Source organism: Triticum dicoccoides, chromosome 3A (assembly GCF_002162155.2).
Source record: "Triticum dicoccoides isolate Atlit2015 ecotype Zavitan chromosome 3A, WEW_v2.0, whole genome shotgun sequence".
In the NCBI taxonomy this organism is placed as follows: Eukaryota; Viridiplantae; Streptophyta; class Magnoliopsida; order Poales; family Poaceae; genus Triticum; species Triticum dicoccoides.
In genome coordinates this window covers 78,373,634-78,387,076 of record NC_041384.1, presented here as the reverse complement: position 1 = coordinate 78,387,076, position 13,443 = coordinate 78,373,634, and positions in this window count along the sequence as shown.

Sequence of the window (13,443 nt, the reverse complement as noted above, 5' to 3'; positions counted from 1 at the left end):
TGTGTGTTCTAGGGTGCCTCTGCCTCAGTATATAAAGGATCAAGGGGGGAAGGTTGGCCGGCCACATAGGACGCGGCAGGAGAGTCCTACTCCCTCTGGGAATAGGATCCCCCCCCAATCCTAGTTGGAATAGGACTTGTGGAGGGGGGAAAAGAGAGAGAGGGGCCGGGCCCCTCTCCTTGTCCAATTCGGACCAAGGGAGGGGAGGGGCGCACGGCCCATGTAGGGCTGCCTCTCCTCTTTTCCACTAAGGCCCATCATGGCCCATTTAGCTCCCGGGGGGTTCCGGTAACCTCCCGGTACTACGGTAAAATCCCGATTTCACCCGGAACACTTCCGATATCCAAACATAGGCTTCCAATATATCAATCTTTATGTATCGACCATTTCGAGACTCCTCGTCATGTCCGTGATCACATCCGGGACTCCGAACAACCTTCGGTACATCAAAATGCATAAACTCATAATATAACTGTCATCGTAACCTTAAGCGTGCGGACCCTACGGGTTCGAGAACAATGTAGACATGACCGAGACATGTCTCCAGTCAATAACCAATAGCGGGACCTGGATGCCCATATTGGCTCCTACATATTCTACGAAGATCTTTATCGGTCAGACCGCATAACAACATACGTCGTTCCCTTTGTCATCGGTGTGTTACTTGCCCGAGATTCGATCGTCGGTATTCCAATACCTAGTTCAATCTCGTTGTCGGCAAGTCTCTTTACTCGTTCTGTAATACATCATCCCGCAACTAACTCATTTATTTGCAATGCTTGCAAGGCTTAAGTGATGTGCATTACCGAGAGGGCCCAGAGATACCTCTCCGACAATCGGAGTGACAAAACCTAATCTCGAAATACGCCAACCCAACATGTACCTTTGGAGACACCTGTAGTACTCCTTTATAATCACCCAGTTACGTTGTGACATTTGGTAGTTCCCAAAGTGTTGCTCCGGTAAACGGGAGTTGCATAATCTCATAGTTATAGGAACATGTATAAGTCATGAAGAAAGCAATAGCAACATACTAAATGATCGGGTGCTAAGCTAATGGAATGGGTCATGTCAATCAGATCATTCTCTCAATGATGTGATCTCGTTAATCAAATAACAACTCTTTGTTCATGGTTAGGAAACATAAGCATCTTTGATTAACAAGCTAGTCAAGTAGAGGCATACTAGTGACACTCTGTTTGTCTATGTATTCACACATGTATTATGTTTCCGGTTAATACAATTCTAGCATGAATAATAAACATTTATCATGATATAAGGAAATACCTAATAACTTTATTATTGCCTCTAGGGCATATTTCCTTCAGTCTCCCACTTGCACTAGAGTCAATAATCTAGTTCACATCGCCATGTGATTCAACACTAATAGTTCACATCACCATGTGATTAACACCCATAGTTCACATTGTCATGTGACCTATACTCAAAGGGTTTACTAGAGTCGGTAATCTAGTTCACATCGTTTATGTGATTAACACCCAAAGAGTACTAAGGTGTGATCGTGTTTTGCTTGTGAGATAATTTTTAGTCAACGGGTCTGTCACATACAGATCCGTAAGTATTTTGCGAATTCTATGTCTACAATGCTCTGCACGGAGCTACTCTAGCTAATTGCTCCCACTTTTAATATGTATCTAGATTGAGACTTAGAGTCATCCAGATCTGTGTCAAAACTTGCATCGACGTAACTTTTTACGACGAACCTTTTTGTTTCTCCTCCATAATTGAGAAATATTTCCTTATTCCACTAAGGATAATTTTGACCGTTGTCCAGTGATCTACTCTTAGATCACTACTGTACTCCCTTGCTTAACACAGTGTAGGGTATACAATAGATCTGGTACACAGCATGGCATACTTTATAGAACCTATGGCTGAGGCATAGGGAATGACTTTCATTCTCTTTCTATCTTCTGCCGTGGTCGGGCTTTGAGTCTTACTCAACTTCATACCTTGTAACACAGGCAAGAAACTTTTTCTTTGACTGTTCCATTTTGAACTACTTCAAAATCTTGTCAAGGTATGTACTCATTGAAAAAACTTATCAAGCGTCTTGATCTATCTCTATAGATCTTGATACTCAATATGTAAGCAGCTTCACCGAGGTCTTTCTTTGAAAAATTCCTTTCAAACACTCCTTTATGCTTTGCAGAATAATTCTACATTATTTCTGATCAACAATATGTCATTCACATATACTTATCAGAAATGCTGTAGTGCTCTCACTCACTTTCTTATAAATAGAGGCTTCACCGTAAGTCTGTATAAAACTATATGCTTTGATCAACTTATCAAAGCGTATATTCCAACTCCGAGATGCTTGCACCAGTCCATAGATGGATCGCTGGAGCTTGCATATTTTGTTAGCACCTTTAGGATTGACAAAACCTTCTGGTTGTATCATATACAACTCTTCTTTAAATCCATTAAGGAATGTAGTTTTGTTTATCCATTTGCCAGATTTCATAAAATTGCGGCAATTGCTAACATGATTTGGACAGACTTAAGCATCGCTACGAGTGAGAAAATTTCATCGTAGTCAACACCTTGAACTTTGTCAAAAACATTTTTCGACAAGTCTAGCTTTGTAGATAGTAACACTACTATCAGCGTCCGTCTTCCTCTTGAAGAACCATTTATTTTCTATGGCTTGCCGATCATCGGGCAAATCCATCAAAGTCCATACTTTGTTCTCATACATGGATCATATCTCAGATTTCATGGCCTCAAACCATTTCGCGGAATCTGGGCTCATCATCGCTTCCTCATAGTTCGCAAGTTCGTCATGGTCTAGTAACATGACTTCCAGAACAGGATTACCGTACCACTCTGGTGCGGATCTCACTCTGGTTTACCTACGATATTCGGTAGTAACTTGATCTGAAGTTACATGATCATCATCATTAGCTTCCTCACTAATTGGTGTAGTAGTCACAAGAACAGATTTCTGTGATGAACTACTTTCCAATAAGGGAGAAGGTACAATTACCTTATCAAGTTTTCTACTTTCCTCCCACTCACTTCTTTCGAGAGAAACTCCTTCTCTAGAGAGTTTCTGAATTTAGCAACAAAAGTCTTGCCTTCGGATCTGTGATAGAAGGTGTATCCAATAGTTTCCTTTGGATATCCTATGAAGACACATTTCTCTGATTTGAGTTTGAGCTTATCAGGTTGAAACTTTTTCACATAAGCATTGCAACCTCAAACTTTAAGAAACGACAACTTTGGTTTCTTGCCAAACCACAGTTCATAAGGCGTCGTCTCAACGGATTTTGATGGTGCCCTATTTAACGTGAATGCAGCTGTCTCTAATGCATGACCCCAAAATGATAGTGGTAAATCAGTAAGAAACATCATAGATTGCACTATATCCAATAAAGTACGGTTATGACGTTCGGACACACCATTATGCTGTGGTGTTCCAGGTGGCATGAGTTTGTGAAACTATTCCACATTGTTTTAATTGAAGACCAAACTCGTAACTCAAATATTTGTCTCCGCGATCAGATCGTAGAAACCTTATTTTTCTTGTTATGATGATTTTCCACTTTACTCTGAAATTCTTTGAACCTTTCAAATGTTTCAGACTTATGTTTCATCAAGTAGATATACCCATATCTGCTCAAATCATCTGTGAAGTTCAGAAAATAACGATACTTGCCGTGAGCCTTAACACTCATCGGACCGCATACATCAGTATGTATTATTTCCAATAAGTCAGTTGCTCGCTCTGGAGAACGGAGTCTTATTCATCTTGCCCATGAGGCATGGTTCGCAAGTATCAAGTGATTCATAATCAAGTGATTCCAAAATCCCATCAGCACGGAGTTTCTTCATGCGCTTTACACCAATATGACCTAAACGGCAGTGCTACAAATAAGTTGCACTATCATTATTAACTTTGCATCTTTTGGTTTCAATATTATGATTATGTGTATCACTACGATCGAGATCCAACGAACTATTTTCATTGGGTGTGTAACCATATAAGGTTTTATTCATGTAAACAGAACAACAATTTATTCTTTTACTTAAATGAATAACCGTATTACAATAAACATGATCAAATCATATTCATGCTTAACGCAAACACCAAATAACACTTAATCAGGCTCAACACTAATCCCGAAAGTATAGGGAGTGTGTGATGATGATCATATCAATCTTGGAACCACTTCCAACACACATCGTCACTTCACCCTTAACTAGTCTCTGTTTATTCTGTAACTCCCGTTTCGAGTTACTAATCTTAACAACTGAACTAGTATCAAATACTGAGGGGTTGCTATAAACACTAGTAAAGTACACATCAATAACATGTATATCAAATATACTTATGTTCACTTTGCCATCCTTCTTATCTGCCAATCACTTGGGGTAGTTCCGCTTCCAGTGACCAGTCCCTTTGCAGTAGAAACACTTAGTCTCAGGCTTAGGACCAGACTTGGGCTTCTTCACTTGAGCAGCAACTTGCTTGCTGTTCTTCTTGAAGTTCCCCTTCTTCCCTCTGCCCTTTTCTTGAAACTAGTGGTCTTGTCTATCATCAACACTTGATGTTTTTCTCGATTTCTACCTTCGTCAATTTCCGCATTACGAAGAGCCTGGGAATTGTTTCCGTTATCCCTTGCATATCATAGTTCATCATGAAGTTCTACTAACTTGGTGATGGTGACTAGAGAATTCTGTCAATCACTATCTTATCTGGAAGATTAACTCCCACTTGATTCAAGCGATTGTAGTACTCAGACAATCTGGGCACATGCTCACTAGTTGAGCAATTCTCCTCCATCTTTTATCTATAGAACTTGTTGGAGACTTCATATCTCTCAACTCGGGTATTTGCTTGAAATATTAACTTCAATTCCTGGAACATCTCATATGGTCCATGACGTTCAAAACGTCTTTGAAGTCCCGATTCTAAGCTGTTAAGCATGGTGCACTAAACTATCAAGTAGTCATCATATTGAGCTAGCCAAATGTTCATAACGTCTGCATCTGCTCCTGCAATAGGCCCGTCACCTAGCGGTGCATCAAGGACATAATTCTTCTGTGCAGCAATGAGGATAAACCTCAGATCACGGATCCAATCCGTATCATTGCTACTAACATCTTTCAACACAATTTTCTCTAGGAACATATCAAAATAAACACAGGGAAGCAACAACGCGAGCTATTGATCTACAACATGATTTGCAAAATACTACCAGGACTAAGTACATGATAAATTTAAGTTCAGTTTAATCATATTACTTAAGAACTCCCACTTAGATAGACATCCCTCTAATCCTCTAAGTGATCACATGATCCAAATCAACTAAACCATGTCCGATCATCACGTGAGATGGAGTAGTTTCATTGGTGAACATCATTATGTTGATCATATCTACTATATGATTCACGCTCGACCTTTCGATCTCCGTGTTCCGAGGCCATATTTGTATATGCTTGGCTCGTCAAGTATAACCTGAGTATTCCGCGTGTGCAACTGTTTTGCACCCGTTGTATTTGAACGTAGAACCTATCACACCCGATCATCACGTGGTGTCTCAGCACGAAGAACTTTCGCAACGGTGCATACTCAGGGAGAACACTTCTTGATAATTTAGTGAGAGATCATCTTATAATGCTACCGTCAATCAAAGCAAGATAAGATGCATAAAAGATAAACATCACATGCAATCAATATAAGTGATATGATATGGCCATCATCATCTTGTGCTTGTGATCTCCATCTCCGAAGCATCGTCGTGATCACCATCGTCACCGGCGTGACACCTTGATCTCCATCGTAGCATCGTTGTCGTCTCGCCAAGCTTGTGCTTCTACGACTATCGCTACCGTTTAGTGATAAAGTAAAGTATTACATCGCGATTGCATTGCATACAATAAAGCGACAACCATATGGCTCCTGCCAGTTGCCGATAACTCGGTTACAAAACATGATCATCTCATACAATAAAATTCAGCATCATGTCTTGACCATATCACATCACAACATGCCCTGCAAAAACAAGTTAGACGTCCTCTACTTTGTTGTTGCAAGTTTTACGTGGCTGCTATGGGCTTAAGCAAGAACTAATCTTACCTACGCATCAGAACCACAACGATAGTTTGTCAATTTGACTCCATTTTAACCTTCGCAAGGACCGGGCGTAGCAACACTTGGTTCAACTAAAGTTGGAGAAACTGTCACCCACAAGCCACCTCTGTGCAAAGCACGTCGGGAGAACCGGTCTCGCATAAGCGTACGCGTAATGTCGGTCTGGGCCGCTTCATCCAACAATACCGCCAAACCAAAGTATGACATGCTGGTAGGCAGTATGACTTATATCGCCCACAACTCACTTGTGTTCTACTCGTGCATATAACATCAACATATAAAACCTAGGCTCGGATGCCACTGTCGGGTTTCGTAGTAATTTCAAAAAAAAAATTTACGCACACGCAAGATCATGTGATGCATAGCAATGAGGGGGGGAGTGTGATCTACATACCTAGTAGATCGACAACGGAAGCGTTTGGTTGATGTAGTCGTACGTCTTCACGAACCGACCGATCAAGCACCGAAACTACGACACCTCCGAGTTCTAGCACACGTTCAGCTCGATGACGATCCCCGGACTCCGATCTAGCAAAGTGTCGGGGAAGAGTTCCGTTAGCACGACGGCGTGGTGATGATCTTGATGCACTACAGCAGCAGGGCTTCGCCTAAACTCCACTACAGTATTATCGAGGACTATGGCGGCTGGGGGCACCGCACACGGCTAAGGAATAGATCACGTGGATCAACTTGTGTGTTCTAGGGTGCCTCTGCCTCAGTATATAAAGGATCAAGGGGGGAGGCTGGCCGGCCACATAGGGCGCGCCAGGAGAGTCCTACTCCCTCTCGGAGTAGGATTCCCCCCCCCCCCCAATCCTAGTTGGAATAGGACTTGTGGAGGGGGGGAAAGAGAGAGAGGGGCCGGCCCCCTCTCCTTGTCCAATTCGGACCAAGGGAGGGGAGGGGCGCGCGGCCCATGTAGGGTTGCCTCTCCTCTTTTCCACTAAGGCCCATCATGGCCCATTTAGCTCCCGGGGGGTTCCGGTAACCTCCCCGTACTCCGGTAAAATCCCGATTTCACCCGGAACACTTCCGATATCCAAACATAGGCTTCCAATATATCAATCTTTATGTCTCGACCATTTCGAGACTCCTCGTCATGTCCGTGATCACATCCGGGACTCCGAACAACCTTCGGCACATCGAAATGCATAAACTCATAATATAACTGTCATCGTAACCTTAAGCGTGCGGACCCTACGGGTTCGAGAACAATGTAGATGTTGGAAATATGCCCTAGAGGCAATAATAAAAGCATTATTATTATATTTCCTTGTTCATGATAATTGTCTTTTCATGCTATAATTGTGTTATTCGGAAATCGTAATACATGTGTGAATAATAGACACCAACATGTCCCTAGTAAGCCTCTAGTTGACTAGCTCGTTGATCTACAGATAGTCATGGTTTCCTGACTATGGACATTGGATGTCATTGATAACGAGATCACATCATTAGGAGAATGATGTGATGGACAAGACCCAATCCTAAACATAGCACAAGATCGTATAGTTCGTTTTGCTAGAGTTTTCCAATGTCAAGTATCTTTTCCTTTGACCATGAGATCGTGTAACTCCCGGATACCGTAGGAGTGCTTTGGGTGTACCAAACGTCACAACGTAACTGGGTGACTATAAAGGTATACTACGGGTATCTCCGAAAGTGTCTGTTGGGTTAACACGGATCAAGACTGGGATTTGTCACTCCGTATGACGGAGAGGTATCACTGGGCCCACTCGGTAATGCATCATCATAATGAGCTCAAAGTGACCAAGTGTCTGGTCACGGGATCATGCATTACGGTACGAGTAAAGTGACTTGCCGGTAACGAGATTTAACGAGGTATTGGGATACCGACGATCGGATCTCGGGCAAGTAACATACCGATTGACAAAGGGAATTGTATACGGGGTTGCTTGAATCCTCGACATCGTGGTTCATCCGATGAGATCATCGAGGAGCATGTGGGAGCCAACATGGGTATCCAGATCCCGCTGTTGATTGTTGACCGGAGAGCGATCTCGGTCATGTCTACATGTCTCCCGAACCCGTAGGGTCTACACACTTAAGGTTCGGTGACGCTAGGGTTATAGGGATATGTATATGCAGTAACCCGAATGTTGTTCGGAGTCCCGGATGAGATCCCGGACGTCACGGGGAGTTCCGGAATGGTCCGGAGGTAAAGAATTATATATATGAAGTGCTATTTCGGCCATCGGGACAAGTTTCGGGGTCACCGGTATTGTACCGGGACCACCGGAAGGGTCCCCGGGGTCCACCGGGTGGGGCCACCTGTCCTGGGGGGCACATGGGTTGTAGGGGGTGCGCCTTGGCCTACATGGGCCAAGGGCACCAGCCCCAAGAGGCCCATGCGCCTAGGGTTTCAAGGAGGGAAGAGTCCCAAAGGGGGAAGGCACCCCTAGGTGCCTTGGGGAGGAGGGATTCCTCCCCTTGGCCGAACCCCCCTAGGAGATTAGATCTCCTAGGGCCAGTGCCCCCCCCCTTGGCCCTCCTATATATAGTGGGGAGATGGAGGACTTCTTACCTTGATCTTCGGTGCCTCCCTCTCCCTCTCCAACACCTCCTCCTCCTCCATAGTGCTTGGCGAAGCCCTGCCGGAGTACTGCAGCTCCACCACCACCACGCCGTCGTGCTGCTGCTGGAGCCATCTTCCTCAACCTCTCCTTCCCTCTTGCTGGATCAAGAAGAAGGAGACGTTACGCTGACCGTACGTGTGTTGAACGCGGAGGTGCCGTCCGTTCGGCGCTAGGATCTCTGGTGATTTGGATCATGTCGAGTACGCCTTCCTCATCCCCGTTCTTTGAACGCTTCCGCGCGTGATCTACAAAGGTATGTAGATGCAATCCGATCACTCGTTTCTAGATGAACTCCTAGATGGATCTTGGTGAAACCGTAGGAAATTTTTTGTTTTCTGCAACGTTCCCCAACAGTGGCATCATGAGGTAGGTCTATGCGTAGTTCTCTTGCACGAGTAGAACACAATTTGTTGTGGGCATTGATGTTGTCAACTTTATTGCCGCTACTAGTCTTATCTTGCTTCAACGGTATTGTGGGATGAAGCGGCCCGGACCAACCTTACACGTACGCTTACGTGAGACCGGTTCCACCGACTAACATGCACAAGTTGCATAAGGTGGCTGGCGGGTGTCTGTCTCTCCTACTTTAGTTGGAGCGGATTCGATGAAAAGGGTCCTTATGAAGGGTAAATAGAAGTTGACAAATCACATTGTGGCTTTCATGTAGGTAAGAAAACGTTCTTGCTAGAACCCTACTTCAGCCACGTAAAACTTGCAACAACAATTAGAGGACGTCTAACTTGTTTTTGCAGCAAGTGCTTTGTGATATGATATGGCCAAAGTTGTGATGAATGATGAATGATCGATATGTGATGTATGAGATGTTCATGCTATTGTAATAGGAATCACGACTTGCATGTCGATGAGTATGACAACCGGCAGGAGCCATAGGAGTTGTCTATATTTTTTGTATGACCTACGTGTCATTGAGAAACGCCATGTAAATTACTTCACTTTATTGCTAAACGCGTTAGCCATAGTAGTAGAAGTAATAGTTGGCGAGCAACTTCATGGAGACATGATGATGGAGATCATGATGATGGAGATCATGGTGTCATGCCGGTGACAAGATGATCATGGAGCCCCAAGATGGAGATCAAAGGAGCTATGTGATATTGGCCATATCATGTCACTATTATTATTTGATTGCATGTGATGTTTATCATGTTTTTGCATCTTGTTTGCTTAGAACGACGGTAGTAAATAAGATGATCCCTCATAATAATTTCAAGAAAGTGTTCCCCCTAACTGTGCACCGTTGCGACAGTTCGTTGTTTCGAAGCACCACGTGATGATCGGGTGTGATAGATTCTAACGTTCACATACAACGGGTGTAAGACAGATTTACACATGCAAAACACTTAGGTTGACTTGACGAGCCTAGCATGTATAGACATGGCCTCGGTACACAGAAGACCGAAAGGTCGAGCATGAGTCGTATAGAAGATACGATTAACATGAAGATGTTCACCGACATTGACTAGTCCGTCTCACGTGATGATCGGACACGGCCTAGTTAACTCGGATCATGTTATACTTAGATGACTGGAGGGATGTCTATCTAAGTGGGAGTTCATTATAATTTGATTAGATGAACTTAATTATCATGAACTTAGTGTAAAATCTTTACAATATGTCTTGTAGATCAAATGGCCAACGTAGTCCTCAACTTCAACGCGTTCCTAGAGAAAACCAAGCTGAAAGACGATGGCAGCAACTACACGGACTGGGTCCGAAACCTGAGGATCATCCTCACAGCTGCCAAGAAAGATTATGTCCTACAAGCACCGCTAGGTGACGCACCTGTTCTCCCTGCAGAACAAGACGTTATGAACGCTTGGCAGGCACGTACCGATGACTACTCCCTCGTTCAGTGTGGCATGCTTTACAGTTTAGAGCCGGGGCTCCAAAAGCGTTTTGAGAGACACGGAGCATATGAGATGTTCGAAGAGCTGAAAATGGTTTTCCAAAGCTCATGCCCGGGTCGAGAGATATGAAGTCTCCGACAAATTCTTCAGCTGTAAGATGGAGGAAAATAGTTCTGTCAGTGAGCACATACTCACAATGTCTGGGTTACATAACCGCTTGACTCAGCTGGGAGTTAATCTCCCGGATGACGCGGTCATTGACAGAATCCTTCAGTCGCTTCCACCGAGCTACAAGAGCTTTGTGATGAACTTCAATATGCAGGGGATGGAAAAGACCATTCCTGAAGTATTTGCAATGCTGAAATCAGCAGAGGTAGAAGTCAAAAAGGAACATGAAGTGTTGATGGTGAATAAAACCACTAAGTCCAAGAAGGGCAAGGGTAAGAAAGCCTTCAAGGAAGATGGCAAGGGAGTTGCCGCGCCCGGCAAGCAAGCTGCCGGGAAGAAGCCAAAGAATGGACCCAAGCCCAAGACTGAGTGCTTTTATTGCAAGGAAAGTGGTCACTGGAAGCGGAACTGCCCCAAATACTTAGCAGACAAGAAGGCCGACAAAACAAAAGGTATATGTGATATACATGTAATTGATGTGTACCTTACCAGTACTCGTAGTAGCTCCTGGGTATTTGATACCGATGCAGTTGCTCACATTTGTAACTCAAAACAGGAGCTGCGGAATAAACGGATACTGGCGAAGGACGAGGTGACGATGCGCGTCGGTAATGGTTCCAAGGTCGATGTGATCGCCGTCGGCACGCTACCTCTACATTTACCTACGGGATTAGTTTTGAACCTCAATAATTGTTATTTAGTGCCAAGTTTGAGCATGAACATTGTATCAGGATCTTGTTTAATTCGAGATGGCTACTCATTTAAATCCGAGAATAATGGTTGTTCTATTTATATGAGAGATATGTTTTATGGTCATGCTCCGATGGTGAATGGTTTATTCTTTATGAATCTCGAGCGTAATGCTACACATATTCATAGTGTAAGTACCAAAATATGTAAGATTGATAATGATAGTCCCACATACTTGTGGCACTGCCGCCTTAGTCACATAGGTGTCAAACGCATGAAGAAGCTCCATGCTGATGGACTTTTAGAGTCTCTTGATTACGAATCATTTGACACGTGCGAACCATGCCTCATGGGTAAAATGACCAAGACTCCGTTCTCAGGAACAATGGAGCGAGCAACCAACTTATTGGAAATCATACATACTGATGTATGCGGTCCAATGAGTGTTGAGGCTCGCGGTGGCTATCGTTATGTTCTCACCCTCACTGATGACTTGAGTAGATATGGGTATGTCTACTTAATGAAACACAAGTCTGAGACCTTTGAAAAGTTCAAAGAATTTTAGAGTGAGGTTGAGAATCAACGTGACAGGAAAATCAAGTTCCTGCGATCAGATCGTGGAGGAGAATACTTGAGTCATGAATTTGGCACACACTTAAGAAAATGTGGAATAGTTTCACAACTCACGCCACCTGGAATACCTCAGCGTAATGGTGTGTCCGAACGTCGTGATCGCACTCTATTAGATATGGTGCGATCTATGATGTCTCTTGCCGATTTACCGCTATCTTTTTGGGGGTATGCTTTAGAGACTGCCGCATTCACTTTAAATAGGGCTCCGCCGAAATCCGTTGAGACGACACCGTATGAATTATGGTTTGGGAAGAAACCTAAGCTATCGTTTCTAAAAGTTTGGGGATGCGATGCTTATGTCAAGAAACTTCAACCTGAAAAGCTCGAACCCAAATCGGAAAAATGCGTCTTCATAGGATACCCTAAAGAAACTATTGGGTATACCTTCTACCTCAGATCCGAAGGCAAGATCTCTATTGCCAAGAATGGATCCTTTCTGGAGAAAGAGTTTCTCTCGAAAGAAGTAAGTGGGAGGAAAGTAGAACTTGATGAAGTATTACCTCTTGAACCGGAAAATGGCGCAACTCAAGAAAATGTTCCTGATGTGCCTGCACCGACTAGAGAGGAAGTTAGCGATGATGATCAAGATACTTCTGATCAAGCTCCTACTGAAATTTGAAGGTCCACAAGGACACGTTCCGCACCAGAGTGGTACGGCAACCCTGTCTTGGAAATCATGTTGTTAGACAACGGTGAACCTTCGAACTATGAAGAAGTGATGGCGGGCCCGGATTCCGACAAATGGCTAGAAGCCATGAAATCCGAGATAGGATCCATGTATGAAAACGAAGTATGGACTTTGACTGACTTGCCCGTTGAGCGGCGAGCCATAGAAAATAAATGGATCTTTAAGAAGAAGAAAGACGCGGATGGTAATGTGACCATCTATAAAGCTCGGCTTGTCGCTAAGGGTTATCGACAAGTTCAAGGGGTTGACTACGATGAGACTTTCTCACCGATAGCGAAGCTGAAGTCCGTCCGAATCATGTTAGCGATTGCCGCATTCTATGATTATGAAATATGGCAAATGGACGTCAAAACGGCATTCCTTAATGGTTTCCTTAAGGAAGAATTGTATATGATGCAGCCAGAAGGTTTTGTCGATCCTAAGTATGCTGACAAGGTGTGCAAGCTCCAATGCTCGATTTATGGGCTGGTGCAAGCATCTCGGAGTTGGAACATTCGCTTTGATGAGATGATTAAAGCGTTTGGGTTTACGCAGACTTATGGAGAAGCCTGTGTTTACAAGAAAGTGAGTGGGAGCTCTATAGCATTTCTCATATTATATGTAGATGACATACTTTTGATGGGAAATGATATAGAACTCTTGGATAGCATCAAGGCCTACTTGAATAAGAGTTTTTCA